The sequence below is a fragment of the Canis lupus genome, chromosome 28, assembly GCF_003254725.2.
Source record: "Canis lupus dingo isolate Sandy chromosome 28, ASM325472v2, whole genome shotgun sequence".
In the NCBI taxonomy this organism is placed as follows: Eukaryota; Metazoa; Chordata; class Mammalia; order Carnivora; family Canidae; genus Canis; species Canis lupus.
Genome location: NC_064270.1, coordinates 4,952,535 through 4,965,265, shown reverse-complemented (window position 1 = coordinate 4,965,265; position 12,731 = coordinate 4,952,535). Strand labels below are relative to the sequence as shown.

General features: G+C 38.3%; 1 long non-coding RNA gene across 1 annotated transcript in view; it reads left to right on the top strand.

Moving 5' to 3' along the window:
- The window catches only part of LOC112672579 (uncharacterized), a 43,021-nt gene extending 30,725 nt beyond the window's left edge, over window positions 1–12,296 (top strand). The window contains exon 4 of the long non-coding RNA XR_007406891.1: window positions 11,612–12,296. This is a non-coding gene — a long non-coding RNA (uncharacterized LOC112672579). The remainder of the gene's footprint in view (window positions 1–11,611) is intronic.
- The last annotated feature ends 435 nt before the right edge of the window (window positions 12,297–12,731 follow it).

The following is a 12,731-nucleotide window of genomic DNA, read 5'->3' as shown; positions in this document are numbered from 1 at the left end:
TTGAACCAGTTGATCCTGATTTATCTTTATTACTCTTGGCTCCATTTCTACAAAGAGAGGAACTGGGCAAAGACCCAGTAAGTTGAATCAATGTCAAAAATCCATTTTGTATGCCTTTTTCTTCCCCTTCAGTAGCAGATGATTTTTATTTTTCCCTAGATTGCTCAAAGGACAAGGTGAAATTTCTATTTCACTTTTCCTGTGCTTATACAACTTAGATGTTAGCTGAAGTTACAACTCTGCTACATGGACACATAACTCCCTAGAATTCCAAGGTCCAAAAACATGTCTCAGAAAAAGATGAAGTGAGAATTATCAGTAACTATAGGTCATCTAGATCAAGCATGTGAATTACTCAAGCCAAAAATATTACCTGTCTCCATCATATAGTATGAAAAGAACAACTAGAAATTGGGCAAGCAGGGGTTTTGATTCTGTACTGCCATTTCCCACAATCTGTAGAACCTGAGACAAGTCATTTAGCTATATATTCACTTAGTTTCCCAACTTATAAAACCCATCTCCCTTCCTGTGCTGAGATTTTATGAGTCTCAAGGTGAAACCTCTCCCTGGCAGCTGTCAGAATCAGAGCTAGAGCTCTGGGCTTACAACATTACTACCCAGCCCATTTTTAGCAGCTCCTGCCTTTTAGTATCTCCCATGTGAGGCTTCATTTTGTAAGCTTTTTCATCTGGAAGGTTTTAGGAACCAATCAGCAGTTTATGTTTTTTCTTTATTTTGTAGTTTTCTGGGAATTCGACGGAATAGAACAGGAAACAATTTTATGTAGCAGAGCTAGATCTGGGTGGGTCTCAGTAAAATTATGAAAGGGGCCCAATTCATTTCACCGGGCTTATCTTCCCCCATCAGTGTGCATTTACACCGATTTAGCTCTCAAGATATTATTTCATCTAGTCTGCATTATTCTCCACTTAACCCATTAGTAGACCAGGGCTTTCTGTCTCAAATGCCTGCCAGGGTCAAAAAGGTAACTGAGAATAATATGAGAAAAGGGGGTTGGGAAAAGAGGGCAGGTGTCCTGGGTGAAGCACAGACTGCAGGCCAAACCTAAAGACATTTGAATCAATTTAAAATAAACAAAAACACACCAGCCAAATAGAACAATTGTTCCTGTCCAATTTGGCCAGAACTTAGAATTCTGTTATAAACTCTTTAAAATCAAGGGCCATCTTACTCAGCTTTTTACCTCCAGCATCGTCTAAGAGAGTTTTAGCTTGACAGAGTAAGCGCTGCGTATTTGTTAAATTAAATTAAGGGCAGAAGAGCAGCCTTGGAAGCTTAGGTGTGCTGACACCTAGTGGTGGGGGAGAGGGATTGCTTATGACCGCAGGGTGGAAGCCGCAAAACTTTCTTAGACCGGACATTTGCCAAATGCTGTGCAGGTGCTTCATGAAGGATATCACTTAATTCTCGCAAAAGCTCCAAGAATTAGGTACCAGTGTTACCACGTTTAAAGCCAATGCAAGGGCAGCCCGGGTGTCTCAGCGGTTGAGCATCTGCCTTTGGATCCTGGAGTCCTGGATTGAGTCCCGCATCCGGCTCCTTGCATGGAGCCTGCTTCTCCCTCTGCCTGTGTCTCTCATGAATAAAATAAAATCTTAAAAAAAAGCTGATGCAACCAAGTTTTCAGTTAAGAAATTTTCCAAGATCGTAAGAAGGAGGAACTGAGATTTGGTTGGAATTCTGGCTGAGACCTAGGTGTCAGGGGAAAAAAAAACTTCAGCTTTCTTTTCTCTTTCACTGTTTTGTATTACAATGAAAATACGTGTATTAAACAACTTCAACTTATGCTATTGAACTTTCATGGAATATTCAGAACAAATGTGTTTTGTTCTCTTTTTAGATAACTCTTCTTATAACTGCCTACTCTGACTCTTGTAACTCTTAATGCTTTAACAGGGTGCCAAGAGTACCCCTCACCAAAAAAAGAGTTGATTCCAAACTCCTCCTGAGGCTTATTTCATGCCACAGTTGAAAATGGAGGGAGGAGGAATACTCAGCCATGGGAAAGAAGGAATTCCTGCAATTTGTAACAACATGGGTGGAACTTAAGGACATTATGCTAGGAAAAAGCTAGACAAATACTGTGTGGTGTCATTTATACATGGAATCTTTTGTTTAAGTCAAACTCATAAAAACAGAGCAGAAAAGTGGTTTCCAGGGATGTTCCAGGGTGGGGGAAGTGTGGTAAAAGGAAGAGGGAGAGGTTAGTAAAGGGTATAAACTTTCAGCTCTAGGATGAATGAGGTCTGAGGATCTCATATAAAACATAATGGCAAGGGCAGCCTGGGTGGCTCAGTGGTTTAGCACCGCCTTCAGCCCAGGGTGTGATCCTGGAGACCTGGGATTGAGTCCCACATCCAGCTCCCTGTATGGAGCCTGCTTCTCCCTCTGCTTGTGTCTCTGCCTCTCTCTGCATCTCTCTGTGTCTCTCATGGATAAATAAATAAAATCTAAAAAACAAAAAAAAAGTGCTGGCTATCTGGAGTTGAGAACACTGTATTGTATAATTAAAATGTGCTAGGAAAGCAGAACTTAAATGTTCTCATCAAGAAAAGGAAAAGAAATATAAGAGGTGATGGATGTGTTAATTAACAGGATGGGAGGGGTCCTTTCACAATGTATACTTGTATCAAATCACCACGATGTACACTTTAAATATCTTACAATTTTATATGCCAATTATGCTTCAATAAAGATGAATTTAAGAAAGGGAGGGAGTACAGCCTTTCATGACTTGTCTGATTTTCCTTCTAAGTTAAAATGAAAACGTTGGTCCTCCAGACACCTCCTACCTGCTAAACATCTGTTCACGCAGGTCAGGATGCCTTTTCTTGGGTCTTTCTCCTATTGGACTGTATTAATAGAAGTGTTATTTCAGTCACAAGGCTCACATCTCATTCGTAGAATTCTCCAGTCACAGTGACCCGCCTACTTTATTCTTCCCTTTAAAAAGAAACAGTTGCTCCAGATTTTTCCTCCTCCTACCTGCTACTTAATCAACAATGATGGTAGGCAGTTTAACAACCTTCCTTAGCTTCAGAGCCCCCGCAAATGAAAACCACAGAGTTTTCCCCTAGATATCAGTGTAACATCATAAGGATAGACTTTTAAGTCAGGCTGACATGAGGTTGCTCTATAACCCTCATTACTTCTGAAGTGTAGGAAAATTCAGTTTCCTCCTCTGTAAAATAAGATGCTCTTGCACGTGTTCATAACTATTGAGAAGATGAAATAACTCAGATAATGCTAGTAAAGCTCTCAACAGAATGCCTGGCCCAACCGGATGGCCTGGGCTATGTTTCAAGAGTAAACAGCCATTTTTTAAAAGAGCAAGAACAAAAACTCAAAAGTAAGCAAAAACAAGATCCCATTCTGTTGGAGTACAACAACAGGATGCCACATTTTTGGATGTTCTGGAGTTTTGACCAAAATAAATTAGATGGTGATGTGTCTTGCCCTGGCCAGGAAAGTGTAAAACTCTGCCTCTTGCTGGAAGTGCCCTGACTTGGTCATGATCTCCAGGAGGTCAGAGAGCACTGCCAACATTTCTTGACTATTCCCTGCACAAGTCTCATGATGTGCACCATCTCTCCTTAGATATTTTTCTGTCTCCCCTCTCTCAGATATTTTTCCTTCCCAAAGCTTCCTGGCTTCACATGGGGAGGCCACTTCTTTATTCACTAGTCTGTTCCCAAATCCACATAGGTGACCCCATCTGTGCCAAGCCTTCATGGTCTTTGGCGTGAGGCAAAGACAAAGATGGATGTCTTCTTTGCTAAAACTGATCACCTCTCATAGCATAATGTCTGGCTATAATATGCATAAAAGGCCGTCTGCCCACCATAACAGAAAAGCTCATTTTGCCACGGTTGTATTTAGGAACATGGCCCTCTGCGTTTCCCCCAAGCTTTTCAGGATCTTTCTTCCCACCGCCCTCATAAACAATTTTGATTTCAGTTCTATTCTCTGGGAAGCAGCAGCAGGTGATTAGGAGTATGATTCGAGTTACAAAAAGACATGGACTTGGGGCTTGCCCTGTACCTCAGATGGCTCTGCTATAAAACCCAGCATGGCTACAACCAGCCGTGATGTGAGATCATTGTGAATTGGGGAAAACCCCTGAAACCTCCTGGTGAACAGTCTGGTGATTGGGACAAAAGGTGGATTTCAGGCTCTTGCCTCCGCTTAACTGTATGCAGCTATCCCGAAAACAATACAGTGCCTCATAGGATGCATTGAGCATGAAATAAGGTAATAGATATAAAATAAGATGCCAAATGTAGCCTAATGCCTGGCTCATGGTGAGCACCCAACATAGATAATATAAACACTCCATCAGACACAGCACTGCCTTATTCTCTAATCTCCTTTAATCTTGTTCCTCCAATTCATCAACCAACAAATATTGAAAACCTTCCTATAAGTGGAAGGCTTTATTTCTCAACTCATCTGGAAAAGTCATTGAAAATATTTTGAATGTCATGAAGTAAAACTAGAAAATATTTATAAAAGGATTTCATCAGTGTTTCACCAAATTAAATGGCAGTGGAGAATAGATAAGGAATGTTTTATGTATCACTTTCTGGGCAGTACAAAACAACTTGACAGTCTCAAAAGAAGACCATCTGGAGATCATTCAATGGCTTCTTGAAACAAGTTTCCTTGAACAAAGTTCTTATATGAGCTGAATATTGGACGTGTTAGGCTTGACAGATAACAGTATTGTAGGTATGCAGAAAAATATTATTTTTGGAGATGCATGCTGAAAAATTTGGGGGTGAAGTATCATGATATCATTAATTTACTTTAAAATACTTCAGCAATAGGGTATGTCATATTAAAAGTTTACATAAAAATAAGTTAGCTGAGAAATGATTATGTAAAAATACTAGTGTTTGTTGACTGTAGGAGGTAGATATCCTGTTTTGAAATTTTCCATTAACTGAGAAAAAATAATAATTAAGAAATCAAGTGCCTAGTAAAAAGAAAAAAAAATTTAAAAAGAAATTGGTTTTTAGTTTCCAGCTCTATCTCAGAAAGTGTTTAAATAATTTTGGCCAGCTTTGTATGCACAAGGAACCAAGATTCTCTCTCCATCAACCAAAAAAAACCCAGAATACTCTCAATAGTGAATCTTCATAATCATCAAAAACATGTAACAGTGGCCAGATTGCCTCCATTATTGATTATTATTAGCTCCATTCTTCTCAAGAGAGACTTATTCTCAAACATGTATTTATATAAATCAATTTAATATTATTGCCTGAATTGCACTATTTATTTTAGTTTATTTGTTTAATTTTGATATGTTCTTTAATTTTAGTATGGTTGACACACAATGTTACCTTAGTTTGAGGTGCACAACTTAGTGATTTGACAAGTTTATACATTATGCTATGTTCCCCACCAGTGTAGCTACCATCTTCCCATTACAATGCAAATACAATATCATTGACTACATTCCTTAAGCTGTGTCTTTTATTCCCCTCATTCTATAACTGGAAGTCTGTACCTCCCTCTCCCTGTCACCCATTTTGCCCATTCCCCCCACTGCCCTCCCCTCTGGTAACCATTAGTTTGTTCTCTGTACTTATAGGTCTGATTCTGCTTTTTGTTTGTTTAATTATTTGTTGGTTTTTTTCTTTGAGATTTCACTTATGAGACTGACTTGTTTCACTTAGCATAATATACTCTAGGTCCATCCATGTTGTCTCAAATGGACAATCTCCTCCTTTTTTATGGCTGTAATATTCCAATGTGTGTGTGTATGTGCGTACTACATTTGTGTTATCTATTCATCTACTGATGGACATTTAGGGTGTTTCTATATCTTGGCTATTATAAATAATGCTGCAGTAAACATAGGAGTGCATGTATCTTTTTTAATTAGTGCTTGAATTATTAGTTCATATATTTCTATTTTTAATTTTTGTACATTCCCATCAACAGTGAACAAGGATTCCTTTTTCTCACATCCTTGCCAATGCTTGCTATTTCTTTTCATTTTGATTTTAGCCATTCTAACTGGTGTAAGGTGATACTTATTGCGGTTTTGATTTGCATTTCCCTGAAGATCTGTGATGTTAAGCATCTTTTCATTTCTGTTGGCCATCTGGATGTCTTTGTAAAAAAATGTCTTTTCAAGTTCTCTGCCCGTGTTTTAATTGTTGAGTTGTGTAAGTTCTTCATATATTATGGATATTAACATCTTACTGGATATATCACTTGCAAATATCGTCTCCCATTATGTAGGCTGTCTTTTTGCTTTGTTGATTGTTACCTTCGCTGTGCTAACGCTTTTTATTTGGATGCAGCCTCAATAGTTTATCTTAGCTTTTGTTTCCCTTCCCTGAGGAGACACATCTAGGAAAATGTTGCTACGGCTGATGTCAGAGAAATGATTGACTATGTGCTCTTCTAAGATTTTTATGGATTCAGGTCTCACATTTAGGTATTTATTACATTTTGAATTTATTTTTGTGTATGGTGTTAGAAAGAAGTCTAGTTTCATTCTTTTAGCTGTCCAGTTTTCCAAATCCATTTATTGAAAGCATTGTATATTATTGCCGCCTTTGTCGGAGATTAATTTAGCACGTAACTGTGGATTTATTTCTTAGGTCTTTATTCTGTTCTATTGATCTATGTGTCTACTTTTGTACCAGTACCATACTGTTTTAATTATATTTTTAAAATTTCTCAGTAGCATTACTTAATTCTACTTAATTTCATGGTTATTTTTCCAGTTATGGCAAGTGATTCTTATATTCCATTTACAGTCACTTCCTTTTCAAATAAATTTGTTTAAGTAGAAAAATGAGTTGATTTAAAGAAAATTGTTGGCAGAAATTATGAAGGTCACAATTGAAAGGCTGAAGTTTGGAAAATACTGAGAAAAATTGAAATGAGTTGAAAAAAATTATGTTCCTTAAAACATTAGTTTCAAAATATGCTCCCAGAAAAAAAAAAAAAAAAAACAACAACGCTGCTTTGCAGTAAAATGAGTTTGGGAAACACAGTATACTATATCACCCTTTAAGAGATTCACAATGCACATTAGCATGTTAAAAGCTTGAGGAAGTTCTGCAATCAAGAAACTCATTTGATTTTAAGTCAGCAGTTCCCAAATTTATTTGACCAGAAAATTTTTTTCTTTCCAAATAAAACTATTAACACTGAGATCCATTTTAGGAAATAGTGGTGGTAAGGAGTTTTATGTTTAGGGAAGAAGGGCTTGCTAGGATTGATAAGAAAAAACATCAGCTGGAGCCTGCTTTTCTTGCTCCATCCTTCCTTGGTCCTTTCAGAGGATCAGAGGCCAGATAAGTTGACAAAGCAACCGGGGAGGGCAGATATGGAAGAGAGAAGACCCAAATAAGAGATGAGATGTTGACTAGCTCAAAAGCAGGTCAGATCCCATAACAGAAATAACTCAGCAGGAATCTCAGTGGTATTCAACTCTGCATAAGTAAATGGGAGGGGGAAAGATTTTCAGGCTGAGTTAAGAAAAAGGAGGTGCTGTGTAAATTTCAAAAGTAGCTCAGAAGAATTCAAGCTTGAGTTTTAGGAGTCTTGTTTGCTTTCAAAATGCATTCTAGACATTAACCTTCAAACTTGGGGTACTATTTTATTTTCTGACTGCCTATCTTGTGGCATGTCTTGGAAAATGATCTAGGCAATTACAGTTACTAAGTAAAAGGTGAGAAAGTGCTTCATAAAAATTAAAAAGGAACTTTAATTATTATCAATGTCTGTTTAACATTTTTCAAATCTGCCTGTTTAATAAAGATGCTTTTAATCTAAAAAGGTCCAAAATTCAGAGAGAAATATGAGTGAAATGAAGAAGATAATCTTAAATATTAGAGAATGGGTTCATCTTATAAGCTCAAGATACAAAACACAAAGGAAGATATTGAGAAGAGTGTCATCCTATAAACCCTGCCATGATAAACACAATAGTATTGGACCAGAGACACTGAACCTCTGGGAGAAATACTAGCACTCAACTATAAAGAGCTTGATGCATTTCTAGAGTAAAGAAGTAGAATAATTGAGGAGGCAAACTTTATGCTAAAACCCAAAATATATCTCTGTGCCTAACACAAAGTAAGCATGTTGTAAACATCAGCCATTATTTCCTTCACAAAAACTAGTTTGTCCGTTTCCTGCCCCCAATATTTCTCAGTGTGATGTGCCTTAGGAGGGCTTATACTCTTCCATTATCTTGGCAAGAAAAAGGAAATAATATAACCTGAGAAATTCAAGCTGACTTACCGTAGTAGACAATAGCTGGGGTATGATGGTAGAGTAATAGGAAGCCCAAAGCTCAAACAATTATCTAATTGAGTGCAGAATTGATTTGGAATTCTCAAATTAGAATTAAGGTTGCACTGAAAATTTGAAAGTGATTCTCCTCTTGAGTTTCTTCCTGATTTCATTTTAGGCCTTGTTTAAGAAGGAGAATACTAAGTTTTAAGTGAAGAATCTTCCCAACTTAGAAAACATTCACAATGTGGCCAGAAAGTAAGGGATTAAAGCAATGATGTAAATATATAAGAACTAGCTTAAACACTTGTCTTAATTACACACTGGACAAAAAATGAGTTCTTTAGGGGCTCAAATTATCCAGTTGAGTTGTTTGTCTTGATTAAGTTAGACAAATATATATTTGCTCTCTACCTTACTCTTCTATGGCAATGGCCTCAACATATATATTTTTACTGATGTTTCTTCCAAACATTTACAGATAAGCTATATTGACTGGGTAGAGAAATATTTCCATATTAAAACTAAGTTTCTTCATTTCTTAAGCTCTGACCAGAGGAGTTATTTTTGGAGGCTACTGACTGTTACTTCTATGGCATCAACTTGAGTTAGCCAGTAAACCGGATCTGAGCATCTGGAATGTATTCTTGACACCACTTCTTACCACTTTTTGCTTCAGGTCTTCTACTTTTTTCTTGATCTTCACATTCCACTAAACCAAGAGCAATTGCTGATATCCCTTTTAGGTGAAGCTACAGGATCTCACTCCCATTGATCTCTCATAGAATAGCCTGCATTTATTCCTGCAGAGGCCCAATGGGAACCCCTGGAATAATGGTCACCTGTTGCCTGTCTCTGTGGTTAATATGACTGGGTGAGAAACTGACTAAGGTCTCTTCCCAAAAGGTATTCTTTCACACTTTCAGGAATTCTACCCCTTAATTATCTTATTTTAGGGGCTGGAGAAATTCTAGCGGTTTTTAGAAGGGATGGGTATAATCAGTACCCTGCTTATTTGTTCTGGCACCAGCTTTGGGTTGCCAGAAGTACATGGTCCCATCCTAGGAGCCTGAGGCGGGGAATCGGCCATCTGAAACCTGACAAACCAGGGGTGGTGATTCTTCAGCAGTGTTGGAGGATCACATGATGGATTTTATCATGGGAAAGCCTCTTCGTGATAGGGATTTTGTCCTACTGAAGAAAGAAAATCATGTTTAGAAATGGGGGAGCAGATGATGAGGATCTGGAACCCTCAAACGCTGGGATCTGTAAGGATGTCTTAAGTAGTCAGCTGCTCAGCCATCTCAGCTAAAGGAGATTCTCCAAAAGAAGATTGGATTATTCCTCGGAATACTACTTAAAGGTCACCTCAATAAACTCACCTTGAACACACTATTTAAAATCAAACTCACCAATACCCCTGAGGCTCCATTGTTTGCTCCACTCTACCTTTTCCTTTTTTTAAAAAAATATTTTATTTATTTATTTATTTATTCATGAGACGCGCGCGCACACACACGCACACAAAGAGACAGGCAGAGGGAGAAGCAGGCTCTTCACAGGGAGCCTGATGTGGGACAGGATCCCCAAACTGGGATCACACACTAAGCTACATAGGCAGACGCTCAACCGCTGAGCCACCCAGGTGTCCCTACTCTACCTTTTCCATAGTCCTTATCTTTTCTGTAAACTATAGTTAATTTTTAACTATAAGTCAACTATTAACTTTACTTAATTTTCATCATCATATATCTCTATCAGAATGTAAGCTCCACATTGTAAGGTTTTTCCAAAATGAAAGCGGAGAAATAAAAAAAAAACCAAAAACAAAAAGCAAAAAACGGCAGAGCCAGGCAGTAGGTTCGAGAGTGCTTTTTTAATGGGGAGCGCTCCCTGGGAGGTTCCGAGACTCGGAGAGGTGGCCCGAGTCGGGGAAGTCGCGCCGGGGTTGGGGAGTGTGGGGTTCTTAAGCCTTATTGGTTCCGGTCCGGATCCGGGTGGGTCCCTTGCCAAACTGGCAAGGGAACACCGTGTCCCTAGGTGACTGGCTGGGGGTGGGGATAGCACAGACGATGGGGGGTGGTCCCTGGCTGGAAAGTCCTGGATGGAAAGTTTGGGTTTCCTGTCTAGGCTTCCATTTACTGGAGATGACGCGGTGCTCATGGCTGCCTTGGCGGGAAGATCAGCCATTTTGAGCCAATTTGAGATGTCCGCCATTTTGAGTGCCCTTGTCTCTCAGCCCGCCCAACACACACAGGCGGGGATCTTTTGTTTTGTTATTTGCTTGTTTATTTGTTTTAAAATTTTTATTTGAATTTGAGCTAAATATAGTGCAGTAATGGTTTCAGGAGTAGGATTAGAGATTCATCACTTAGATACAACACCCAATGTTCATCATAACAAGATGTTGTAAATTTAGTTGAACCATATAAAATGAAATTTCCATTTTGGGGGACTTAATACAGTACTATGTCTCGAAAATATAGAACAGTGTCTGCTATGTAATAGGCCCTCAGTGAATATTTACCAAATGAATGGATGGTGGAGAAGTAGCACTGATTCTGCATGTTAAGCGTATATGGGAAATATTTTCATTTATGGTTGAAATTTTCCTCACAAGCTCTAAGCAGCCTCTTCCAGGGAAAAGAAGGGCTCAAAGAATTCATTCTGCAGCAGATGTTTTTTGGTGTGTATTAGTGTATATAAAGTGCTATGGGAGGAATTAACATTAGCACCGACACCTCTTCCAAAAGTTTGTTTCAAACATCCTGCTCTAGCTGCCAGACTGCTGCTTCCCTTATTCTGGCACTTTAGCTGCATCAAAGAATAGGAGGGCTTCATTTCAGTGAGTTTACATATTTTTCTTTATCCATTTACCTTTTATGTCCTCACTTCCATCCTTACTCCTCATGGCTCATCATTATAATCAGTCCATTATAAATATCCTCTCTCCATCACATCTTCCTGGCAAACCCTCCACACTGCCTACAACCAACTCTCCACTTCCACCTGAGAAAATGAATCAATGCCTATTTGTTCATATCAGGAAACCAGAGTTTCAAATTAAGAGATTTGTTCAAGGTACACATAGCTAACCATGGGGGTAATCATTTTTAAAGTAAGCTCTATACATAATGTAGGGCTCAAACTCATGACCCCAAGATCAAGAGTCTCATGCTCTACTGACTGAGCCAGCTAGACACTCCACCATGGGAACAATCTTAATAATAATAGTCAACATTCATTAAGCAAATGTTTTATGTCATGTATTGTCACAAATATGATGATCTAATTTAATTTTCATAACAACCCTCTCTACCCACAGATCAATATGCTGAGGCTCAAGGACAACAAGCAAATTGCCCAGAAGTCACCTTGCTAGCCAGTAGTCTACATTTCAATCATTCAGCAACTGTTTGTTAAGCCAATAATCTCTGCAAGCAATGTACTGAGGACTAACTCTACACTGGTAAACAGGACAGACCCACTCTTTGCCATAATAATGACATAAAAATGGCCAGCATTTACATGTTTAAGGTCTTACTAGGTCTTCAGCTTTATTTTGTTTTACTCTCACCAAAACTCTAGTGATATAGATACTACCAACAGAATACACAATTTTCAATGAGAAATTGAGTTTTAGAGAAGAACCTTCTCAAGATCCTAGTGCTGGTAGATGAACTAGTTAGGACAGGTGTATGAATTCGTAAAATCTTATTTTCAAGTTCATTTTTCCTGTTACTATGCTATGCTTCTTCCTGGAGCTTAAAGTCCAGTGGGCAAGAAGGACACTAACAGTAAACCACAAATAAATACATGAGCTTTTCAGGCTACCTTATAGACCCCTCAGAAAGATTAATCCAGGGCCAGTAGACTTCTTATTATACTTCAGTAACATCACCTTCCTCTGGCTTGACAGGTCCGTGAGGTTATGAAATTGTGTGTGTTGATGTCTGCCAGGTTGTTGATTCTTATAATATGCATGATGTCAGGCAAACCCAATTTTTATATGATGGTTTCTATTGAATGTAAAAAAAAAAAAAAAAAAAAAAAAAAGGTCAAGTTAAAAAGAAAGTGCTTATAAACATTCCAAACATTTGTTTTGTGTTGGCTAGCGTTGGAGTCTAAATAAAAGCTGCAAGTGTGACTAATAATTATAATCTAATTTAGTGCACTGAATTGGAAAGCAGTAATTACTGCTTAGGACTTTTTGGAGTAAATGATTTATGGTTGACCTACAGTAAATTATTATTGGAACTAATAGTGGAAAAGGGAGGAATTTTAATGCAAATTAATTAAGCTTGGAACCCTTTCTGTTTAGGTTGATAGAAGAGTGGAAAACTCTTATGTTATTTGGTTGAATTTGGACCTGGGATTTAGAATAAACATTCTGTTGGTAGCTCCAGGTCTTGGGTATAAAGACACAGGCCTCATTTTAGGCCCAG